The following is an 11,543-nucleotide window of genomic DNA, read 5'->3' as shown; positions in this document are numbered from 1 at the left end:
AGATGTGCTGTCCAGCTCTAGCTGTTGGTATGCATGACTCTTGTCCAGTTTGGTTTCGGATTTGCCTCCAGCTAGCTTTGCATACAAGTGGTCTATCCCCGGGATAGGATACTTTCTAGTTTAGCTGCCTTGTTCGTGGTTAATTTTTAGTCCCCACAAATGCGAATAGCTTGGCCAGATTTCATCACAGGGACCATGGGCGCTGCCCATCCTGAAAATTGGACTGACTGGATGATGCCTACCCTTTCCAATCGGCGCAATTCTGTATCCACCTTCTCCTTTAGAGCATAAGGCACAGGTCTGCCCTCACAGAAAAGGGGTGATGCCTGAGAATCTACATATATTTTTGCCTGCAAGCCTTTTAACTTTCCCAATTCATCATGAAATACACTGTCATACTTCCTTAGCAAATCAGGAACCCCTCCTGTTCTCAAGTGGAATATTTCAGACCAGTTGAGCTTAATTTTTTGTGACTGGACTCGGCCCAGAAGACTAGAGGCGGAATCACCCAGATTTGCACTAAGTGCGGTAGCAGGTGGATAAAACAATGTTTTACCCACTGGCCACAATGACGGGTTTTCACGCCGTATCATTCCAAACCTGCTGCATTAGTTATACATTCCAGGAAAACATGCCGATTCCATGGCAGGCGGGCTCTCATTTGCCCGCCCTCCCATTACCTCACCACTTCATTACGCCAGGCACCACATTTAAAGTATAGCCGTGCTTCCAGCCCAGGACTGCAGCAAAGGCAAGAAGACAGTAGCCCTCTAGCACCTTTTGGATGCCATGGAGACCCGCTGTGATGTCTTCCACCTGCCACAGGAGGGGCAGCAACAATACCAATCTGGCTTGGTAGGCAATGGCAGTGGTGATCAGTGCCAATGCTGCACAGAAGAGGTTGGCCATCCAATGCAGATAGAGGATGAAAGAACTCATCCATGCTGCCAGGGTATGGCAACCATCTCATCACTCTAAACTCACACACTCAAGCCCATCACACATTCACTGGCATCTCATTCAGCTGCCAGCTCAAAAGACATCACACACACATACCTTCACATGTCCATCTGGCCTCATCTCCTCAACTGCATCCTTGGCCCTCACCATATTGAGGCCACTTGCACAGATCAACACATGCCCCCACACACACCTTAGGTTACCCTCTTTCTCCAGTACAGCCCTCACCCTGCAGCCTCTTCTGTTGCCTGAGGCCACTTCTCCTCCTTCCCCAAGCAAGCCCTAGCCCTGCAGCCATTGAAAAGCCACTCGAATATGGCTGATTTGGTAGGTAAAGACCTGTCCATGAGCCCCCGTAAAATTGATGTGTTGCCATCTGTAAGCCTGGTGCTGATGACTGCGAGTGCTGACCGAAGCAAGGTAGGCAAATAAACCTTGAAGTCCCGAGTGAAGCGCAGTCCGCCAGATGCACGTTGCTTATCTGCTGTTGTGAAATATGTCAGCATGTTTTCCTGCCGATGTGGGCGGATGATCCAGCAGGCTGACCCTATAATGATATGCTGATGTGTTGCAATGAGGTTCCCAACATCCGATGGTGGGAAATGTGGCCTGCCATCAGTGGGCTGAGAGGGCGATTGCAAACTTGTTTCACACCATCATGAAACGGATTGCGCCAAATAGTCCGCTCATGCTAGACGCCAGCGGGCACTGAAAATCCCGGCCTAGGTCCTTCATCTGTCATTATGATCACTGGAAGCTGGCTGTCTGTTGCTATAGGACACAGGTACTGTGGTAATGCCCTGTATGGACTCTCCAGTGTATGTCTTCAATTGAGCCGTGGTTTGCTCCAGATTCAGTGGCTGGGTACCTTCATTTAGGTATTTAAATGTGTGTTCTCTCACCACTGTGGTTGAGGCTCCCGTAGATACCTCCATTATTAATGGCTTCCTATTCACTTGGATTGTGATGGTTATTTGCTCCGCTTTTACAGGGTATAGATATTGGCATCGGCAGCTTCAGGCTCTGTTATATTATTCACTCTAATCAGTTTGGTCTGCTGCCTTATGGGCTGTCTTGCTTTCACCCTGCATTGCTTTATTATGTGAATTTTCTTATGGCAGTAATGACATTCTGCCTCCTTGAATCTGCAGGTGTCTGGTACATGGTTACCCCCACATCTGTAACAGATTAACTTCGGAGTCGCTGCTGAAATGCTTCCACTAGGCCTTTTCATTTTTCAAGCAGCGGAGATTGTCTCTCGCTTTGCTGATGTCTCTCTGGTTTTTGCACCATGCCTGGCGGTAGGTTCCCAACACACTTGAAAAATGACACCATGTTGCACACTCTGTAAAGCCTGCAAGTCTCTCACAGCACTATTTCCAAGGCGCGCTTCAAATCGATGTTGACTTCGAGAATAAACGGTGCTGAATGTGGTCATTGTGAACTCCACAAACTAACCGGTCTCGCGACATATCATTGAGTGTGTCTCTGAAGTTGCATTGCTCAGTCAACTGCTTCAACTTCACTATATAAGTTGTGATGGACTCCCTCGGGTCCCTTACTCTGGAGTTAAACTTAAACCTCTGCATTATAACAGATGGCTTCAACCAAAAATGCATCTTCACGCGGTTTACCAGCTCATTAAAAAATTCCGAATTGGGCACATTTGGGACCGACAGACTATGGATGAGGTTATATGTCTTGCTACCACAGACACTCAGAAGAATTGCTTTCTGCTTCTCCTCTGCAATTATTTTGTTTGCCATGAATAAAAACCAAGGTGCTCTACACACTGGCTCCAGTCTTCCACGGACACGTCGTAGGGGGTCAATTCTGCCAAAAGAGCGGCACGAATGGTGAGCATTCTTTCTTCCTTTTTTGCTTAAGAACTGATGTACTCACAAGGCGAAGTGCAGTGTCTGAGCTATTTTATCTTCATTGCCAAATGTGATAACTTGATGTACCGGACAGGTTTCTACTTGAAACAGATAACTTTATTACAGGGACCTCTTTTAGAAGCTACATACTTGAACCAGGTCCTCGACGAGAAAGCTCCACCCCCACAGATTACCCATACTTAGGGCTTATTCGTCAAGAACAAGCTGGTTGTCCCTAATAGGCAGTAGGAAAAGCTATACCTTCAATTACTACAGGTGCCCAGGGGTCCTCCCACATGCCCTCAGACCCCTCCATGGGTGATTTTTTTTTCCCAAAGTTTTTATTCAACTGCATCATTCCATTGGGCTGACAACATGGTGCTGCTGCACCTCTACTTTGAGACCAGCTTCCAACCACCCCTGTCACTGTTCACATCCCTCTGATCTTCCTGGGACCCCATGATGTGTAGGAAGGCCTCCCTTTGGTCACTCTCCAGGCCCCTCCTTTAACCTTGGAGCCCATAGTTATCATGGTTGACACTGACATCCCTGAACTCCCCACTGAAGCGATCACTGTAAATGTCGCTATGCCTCATTTGGACCTCAGCCCTCCCCACCTAGAGGCCTATGCACCATATCTTACAGCTTCGAGTACCCCACCGTATCAGCTGTTCCTCATTTACAGGCTGCAGATACCTCCCCTGACAGTGACTGTGCCATCTGCTGCCCAGTACTGAGCCTCCCACCCCTGGGAACGCTGTGTATGAAGAAATTACCATGTCCTGCACACCATGCTGTGCATCACTGCCATTGCACAAATAGGCTTTTCCCCTCTCTGGACTGGCACCAAGACATGCATGCTATGCATAGCACTGTAGCATGGAGCTTGCTGCCCCAGGACTGGCCTTAATTTCTAACCCTATCCATATGGCCTCAGTCCCTGGACTGGCTTTAATTTCTAACTCCGACTATTTGCCAATAGTCCCTGGAGTACATGGCTAACTGCTGACACTTATCTCCCACTTCCTTCGGACCACCCACCTCCCCCGGTCATGCGTCTTTATGCACTCCTTCCCTCTTATGCAATATTAACACCTAACCATTCCCCTCACTAGTCTGCGTGCACCCCGAACATGTCGGGCTCCAGCTCCACAACCCCCAGTAATTCCTGGGCCTGCTATCCCCTCCCTCCCTCCCTCGTTCCTCCAAATCCCAGCCGCCTCCAGTCATTCCTGGGCCTGCCTTCCCTCCCTTGTTCCTCCAAACCCACACCCACCTTCCACCACAGCCGGTATGACTTTGGCTATTCCTCCCCCAGTCTGATCTCGCCTGTTGAAGTGCAACCTTGCCGGCAAATGCGAACCCAAAATTCTAGAACACCAGAGTGCAGCACTGCCTGCAAACCCCAACAGTTTCTCACCTGAGAGAGTAGCTTGGCCAGTAGTCAAGAGACAGAGCAGTGGTGAGAGATGACAGCAGTGCCATTGCAGGTAGGCTTTCAATGTTGTATACACCTCAAAGGCACGTGTGAATGAGGGCAGGTACATGCCACTTATAACTGGTTATGACTCAGACTGATCGATTTACCTGCTGGTGTGTAATTTGGAGGGAGAATGTGATTCCGGTGAGCTGCAGCTTTAATGAGTATTCATGACATGCTAATGCATGTAAATGTGGTTTCCAGCAGAGATTAGCAGGAAAGTAGACCCGCCATTAGACCACCATGAAAGTTTGTGGGGCTGGAGCCGAAGTGTAGACTCTATTCTCCATTTAATATTCCATTGATCTTGTCTTGCTGAGTATCAGAGGGAACAAGGACCCCATGACTCCCAGCAAAGTAACCCGAACAACTGCTGCTTTCACCAGCATCCAATTCACAAGTAAACTTGAGCTGCTCAAGGGCCAAACACTAGGCATGGAATTGGTGAAGAGCATTCACTCTCCCTGAGCCGGAGTCTGATGTCGTCTGGCTGTCACTGATCCGGGGTGATTATCTCTATTACCATTATGGCTGTGATGGGACAGGTGACTGGGGCTGGGGCTACCGGATGATGCAGACCCTCTCCTCCTGGATTGTTTTGCAACAGATGAATATAAAGAACCACTGAGTGCCCATGCTAAAAGAGGCGCTGGTGGAAAAGGAGGACAAGCCCCTAAATTTCATCAGTTCCAAGACTTGGATTGGCTCCTTTGAGATTGCCCTGCACATCGACAAGCTCGTTGACATCCCATGCAAACTTGTCCACATGTGGCGAGGAGGGGAGCTCCTGCAGACGGTCGCAGAACTCTATTTGTGCTTTGACACATTGGGATCCCCAATCATGATGAGTGGTACAATGACAATGCTTCAAATGAGATTTTGGGCATATGCATGGGCTTGGAAATCCACTACCTCCTCGTCCTGGATCCCCATTATTCCGGGAAGGCCCTGGACAAGGAATATGCTCAAAGGAAAGGATGGGTTGCCTGGAAGAGACTGGATTTGTTTGACCAGAATTCATTCTATAACTTCTGCCTTGCTCAGTGGAAAGGTGTGTAACTGTGCAACACCACCGCAGCACACTGTAACTGTTCTTGTGTTCCAATATATTTATTGAGCAACCAATGAAAAGTTGATGAAATGATGCTATTGGTTAAAAAAAAAGCAAGTCCTGAGGCGAAAATTCCAACTTGTTTTCTTGCCGGGGCATATCTGACTTTTGGCCTCAAACCTAATTTTATGCTCCCACTGGCCATGATTCCCGCCTCTGGCAGGACTGGAAAATTCCATCCTAAGTTATATACACAACAAATCTTGCAATGAATATTATATCAACTGACATTGCTAGGTGCTGTCACAAGATGGAGTATAACCTAAGCTTGGTTAATAACGATTGTACTACACTCAGTCAGTATTGTTGCTGGTACCATAACAAAAATTGAGAATGTTCTTACTTTTATTTAACTTATGCATGGTAGAGTAGAGGTTAATTGGTAAGCAAAATAGTTATTTAGAATATATATTGTTACTGTCTCACTCAATGATATAGATCGCTGAATATCTTTCTCTTATTCAAAAGTCTCTCATCTGCAAAATTTATTCAGATATGGGGACTGGGACTAATTTCCTACTCTCAAACTGCCTCAGAACAGTAGGTTTAAATAATTTATCACAATGCAAGTTCAAGCTTCTTTCCTTGTAAAAAGAAAGTATTTTAACTCTTCGAACATCACAGCTATAGTTGCTATAGTTGCATATTAGTGTACTTTTGGACTCTAGACCAGCACTCTTCATGATTTGATGCAAAAGGATGTGTCAAAGATTGGTCAGGTAGCAATATGATTTGTTGATCCTCTAGGTATATGTTTTCAGTCAGCTGCACAGTTTATTTTTAAAGGCAGTGTTCAGTTGCTTGGCAAAAACAATTTCTGTAAACTTATATCCACCTCCAAAAATTCTGCGATCATTCTTTCCAAAGAAAACTTAACTTCTCGGTTGAAGGGTTCGGAAAGATGAGACAGATTAGACTTGGTAGCAACAAATGAAATTGGGCAGTTCAGATAAAGACTGTGGAATAAATAGGAATAGCAGGATGGACAGAATCAAAGTATTCTTTTTATTTTAGTTGTTCAGCTTTTAGAGCTTAAATTAATAGTTTAGGTTTAATATTGCTGACATTGACATATTTTTGATATTTCTAAACACACTTATCACTGTTGCATTTGTGGATGAAGACAAATTATACTTGTTTGACCAGTGGGATGAAAATTTCCTAGGATCTGCTGGCAATCTACGGCTTAGATAATCCTTTCTGGTAACTATTTCAATTCATGTGTATATTTCTCACATATTAAAAAACACAAATTTCATCCTGTTTAAGTATGTTTTATTGAAAAAACTCCAGGCTTCAAAAATAACCAAATTTACCTTATGAACACCCAGCATTGCAATACCAAGAGGGGCATTAACTTGGATAGAAAAAGTCACCAAATTGTGCCTGTTTCAGCAGAGATTGACTCATGAAAATACTTGTACATAAAAATCAAAAAGAATACCACTTTGTAACTGTCAGTCTCTGTCATCACTTTATTTTTCAGTCTCAGCTGCATTGGTTGTGCACTAAGCCCACTTAATCTCTGACGGTGGTCATAGTCAGGGCCCCAACAGTTTCAGGTTCAGCTAGCATTCTTCACGCTATTGTCAGCACTGAATGTGTATCAGTTAGATGGTAAAATGTGGTCAGCCAACATGAAGCCATAATATGGCTGGGAGATTGCCTGTGCTCAAACAGATCTATTCATGCCAGCCATTTCCTTTCAGACTCTATTGTAGCCTTTTCAGGAGGGGAGGAACAGAAATTACTGTCTGTTTACTGAGATTAGAGGATCGTCTTCTTTACTGAAAAAATCAAAGAATAGTTTGGACTTTCAAATGAAACAAAGCTGTAAAGATTTAAAAAATGCCTTTTTGCTTTTTAAATAGTTATCAACTCATATTCTTGGTACTGCATGTGTCACAAACTCATGCTTCCTGGCTGTTTTCTTTCAAATTCAACACTTCATGTTCCCTCCCATTCATCAGCATTCATGCAATGTAATCTCTGCACACTTATCATTGAATAGTTTGGGCAATAATCTGACACAGTCAATACCATTGCACCAAAATCTCACCCTGTTCAGTGAAAAAAATAAGAAACAATGGAAATCTGAAACGAAAAAATAACAGTAAATGATATTTAAAATGCAAATAGTTAAAAGAGAGAGAGCAATCTGCTTCTGGTGGAGCTCAGCTTGTTAAAAATGGTTGCCTGTTAAAATGTTAACCCTGGATTTTATTTCTTTTGCAAATACTGACCAATGAGCTGCTTATTTCCGCCAATTTCTATCTTTTTTTCTTCCAAAGTTGTTCTCTGCAGTACAAAAAAAAGAGTTGGCAATTCCTTTACATGTTGAAATTTAAAACAAGATACACCTTAAATTTAACTTTTCTAAAAATCAGTCTGTAAAACTCAGCCTCTGGATTCATTCTTTGATTTGCTTGAAGTTACAGTTACTGGCCATGAATTCTTAGACCCAGCTTCACCCGAGAAATGAAAGTCAACAAATGAATACTGCATATCTAGTTTGAGAACATTACTTCAATCAAGCTTTCAAGTCATGTGATTGACAGCATAATTAATCAAAGTGCTGTTCACCACAGGTATACACATTACGCGATTTTGTGGAAACCCATTAGTAGCCCATGCAACCCTTACTTGTATGCACTTGCTTACCACAATTTCAGTGAAAGATTAACACTTGTGCATTGTGCCTAAGATTAACTATGGTTGGGTTGTACAGCATGTTTTGACATTACTGGAGTCCAGTACAAATAACCATGGAATCTATAAACCAGTTTCATTTTCGCTGTCCTTATTTACATGACCAAAAATGAAACAGGAATGGTTTTAAATGTGGTTGCAGAGGGATGCTTTAATTTGGGTTCGATTTGAATAAGGAGCTCCATGATGTTTGCACAATGTGAGTTAATTAGAACGAGCCCTTAATTTGGACTGATTCCATATAATTGGGGCTTTAAGCTGTTGGCACCATGCAAAAGAATGGATTAGACAGAAATCCCTCGTATAGTTGTTTCTTGATAAGCAAAGCACATTTCCCTGTGGCAAATTGTGTTGGATAAACAAGGCTTCTGGACACACAATCCAATCTGCATAAAGAGCATACATAAGTGGTAAATCTGATTAACGGCTACTGGATAGAGTTTGAAGATGTACTTGCTCCGACATCTTACTCTGATACAAACAGGAAAGCTGGGAGGCAGGCGGAAGTGAGGAGGTTTGTTACAATGTTTTCACAGCGTCTAATCCAAATCCCAGGCAGCTTTTATTACTTTGCTGGTCTCTTCCCTTGCTTCTTTTTTTCTGCCTGTCTATGCTTGGACAGTATATCACCAAGAACGCTATTTTCAAGGTTGTATTGCTGATTCCTGCTGTGCACTGCAGGATTCTCTTAAAAAACCCTTGCTTGTCAGTATGAGAGGAGATACAGGTGGTTGAGGCTGATCAGACCCTATCTGAAGAAAACACTTGCCAAAACATCCTTAGCATGTTGCACTCATTATCTCTATATTGGAAGAACAATGTGTGTCATTATAAGTCTGCCTGTTCTGTAGCTGAAGCACAGTAATGCCACGGCATGGAATAGACAAATGCATACTTCAGTTGTCCCAATTATGAAAGGCCTCTTTATATCATACAGGTGGCCCGAGACGCTTGATGTAACACCAATGGGAGAACATGTCTGCAGGATATGTTTCATTGTGCTTGGGGCTAAAGATGCTTGGAACAGGCAAGAGGTCATTCTTACCTGTCTAATTGTGCATACTCAACTGACAGAAAAATCGTACAGAAAAGTTTGCATTTACCACATACAGTACACTTCTTTTGTGTACTTCCTAGCACCAATTCATTTTCAATAATCCAATAAAAACAATCTTATAGTGCATATTGTTCACTTACCTAGTACCTGCTTGTCATTTAGAGATCATTGGTTGCATTCCATCTTTAATTTGAATTTCTGAGCCAGGATTTTATGACTCCTGCTGCCTGATGGGATATTATGGTCCTGCCGAACTGAATGGGTATTTAAATGGTTCGCTGCATCCGCTGGGGAGGGACATGCCATGATGAGGCCGTAAAATCCTGGCACTGGTATAGAATCTCCATTCAAATGCATTGAACAGTGTGAAGTTCCTGCATTTACATTGTAGGAACAGATTAAACTTGCCACAGAAAATTAGGGCTTATCTATTTCAGTTTAAGTACCCTTTTTTAACAAGTGTTATGTCTTACCTACTGCCTAACAACCTCTCTGGCACTGAAAATTAACTATTACAGCTGCAGAGTTTTATTCCTTCAGCATTTAATTGTCTTTAGAGATTTTTAAAAATTTAAATAAATCTTTTTTAAATGTTTCTTTCTATCTCGTTTTTCCTCTCCCTTGCAACTCAACATTTCTTTCCCTCATTTAGTTTTGCTTCCTGTACCTGATTTGACATTGAGTTTACTATTCTTATGCTTCTTGGTTCAGACTCTGTGTTATTCATTAACAATACTTCAATCTGATTGGTTAAGGAGGCACACAGTTACTTTCCCTTTAACACAGGTCCCAGATTCCCAGCAGAGCATACTGCACCATTTCTATCTTCCACTATCAGCAACTTGCAGTGAAAAGCCCATGGAAATTAAACAGGCCAGGGCAAGTCTAATGAAGATCGGGCACTGACTCCTCTAAATTCTGGGGCATTAGCTTTCTCCTATGCTATACAGTGTGGACAAGAATGCTATATAGTTTGTTGCTTTATAGTGGGTGAATTGGTTCTGTAATTCAGATGATGGACCACGCCAGGGAAATTCATGTTGGTGGTGGGGGGGGGGGTGTCTGTGCAATTTGCTTGGGTTTTCTGCAGGTGGATGAGTTCTTTTGAGTAGAAAAGACCTTGAGCTTTGGAAGGGAGGTAGGTTATGAAAGTCTAGTAATACCATTCTTATTGTCTGAATGGTGAAAGTTTGAGAGCTCTGAGATTCAGAGGGTTCTAGGTGTCTTGGTGCATTAATCACAAAAGGCTAGTATGCAAGTACAGCAGGTAATTAGGAAAGCTAATAGAGTGTTATCATTTATTGTGAGGGGAATTGATTACAAAAGTAGAGAGGTTATGCTTCATTTGTACAGGGCATTGGTGAGACCACATCTGGAGTATTGTGTACAGTATTGGTCACCTTATTTTAGCAGTTCTGACAAGGTTTACTGGAATAGACCGGGCGTGTTGTCTTATGAGGAAAGGTTGGACAGGTTAGGCTTGTATCCACTGAAGTTTAGAAGAGTAAGAGGCAATTTGATTGAAACCTTTAACACCCAGAGGGGCTTTGACAGAGTGGATATGGAGAGGATGTTTCCTCTTGTGGGAGAATCTATAACTAGGGATCACTGTTTAAAAATAAGGTGTCACTCACTTAAAGCAGAGATGAGGAGAAATATTTTCTCTCAGAGGGTCATTAGTATTTGGAACTCTCTTCCTCAAAAGACAGTAGAAACAGAGTCTTTGATTATTTTTAAGGCAGAGCTGGGCAGATTCTTGATAATCAAGAGGGTGAGAGGTTATTGGGGGTAGGCAGGAATGTGAGGCTGAGGCTGCAATCAGATCAGCCATGATCTTATTGAATGGCAGTTTAGGCTCAAAGGGCCGAGCGGCCTACTCCTGCTCCTAATTCATATGTGATTTCCAGGAGCTTGCTTGATTGCCTATGTCACAGAATTTTTCCCCACTTTTTTTCTCTGCTTTTTGCTCTTGACTCACCAAGGGAATTAGGACTGTGGAATGAGGTGAAGGGGTATAAAAGAGCTGTAAGGATGCATAGGTGTTTGGTATGGGCCAGCAGGAAATGTGGAATATATTGCTCAGCAACAATTTGTGGTGTGCGTACTTTTACATCAAATGTGGTAACTGGTACTGTTGACAACATCCTTAAGGTGAGCTATCTTTTGTACTTATTCCTGGCCTTGAAAGCACTGTATATAGCATTATTGTTATTTTTGTATATGTCATTGACCCTGGCTGCCATATCTTGCCTGATTAGCTGCACTCTTATCCTCCGGGGAGGGTGCCCTTAACTGCCAAACAAGACCAGCCTCCTCCCATTGCCATGGTAATTTTACTTTGTGAGTTGT

The 11,543-nt window shown here is 43.2% G+C and overlaps 1 pseudogene; it reads left to right on the top strand.

Annotated features, from left to right (window-relative positions):
* Window positions 1-1,275: 1,275 nt before the first annotated feature.
* LOC121277713 lies at window positions 1,276-5,376 on the top strand (annotated as a pseudogene).
* The last annotated feature ends 6,167 nt before the right edge of the window (window positions 5,377-11,543 follow it).

Source organism: Carcharodon carcharias, chromosome 5, assembly GCF_017639515.1.
Source record: "Carcharodon carcharias isolate sCarCar2 chromosome 5, sCarCar2.pri, whole genome shotgun sequence".
NCBI lineage: Eukaryota > Metazoa > Chordata > Chondrichthyes > Lamniformes > Lamnidae > Carcharodon > Carcharodon carcharias.
The sequence above is the reverse complement of the archived record's forward strand: the minus strand, read 5'-3'. Positions and strand labels throughout refer to the sequence as shown.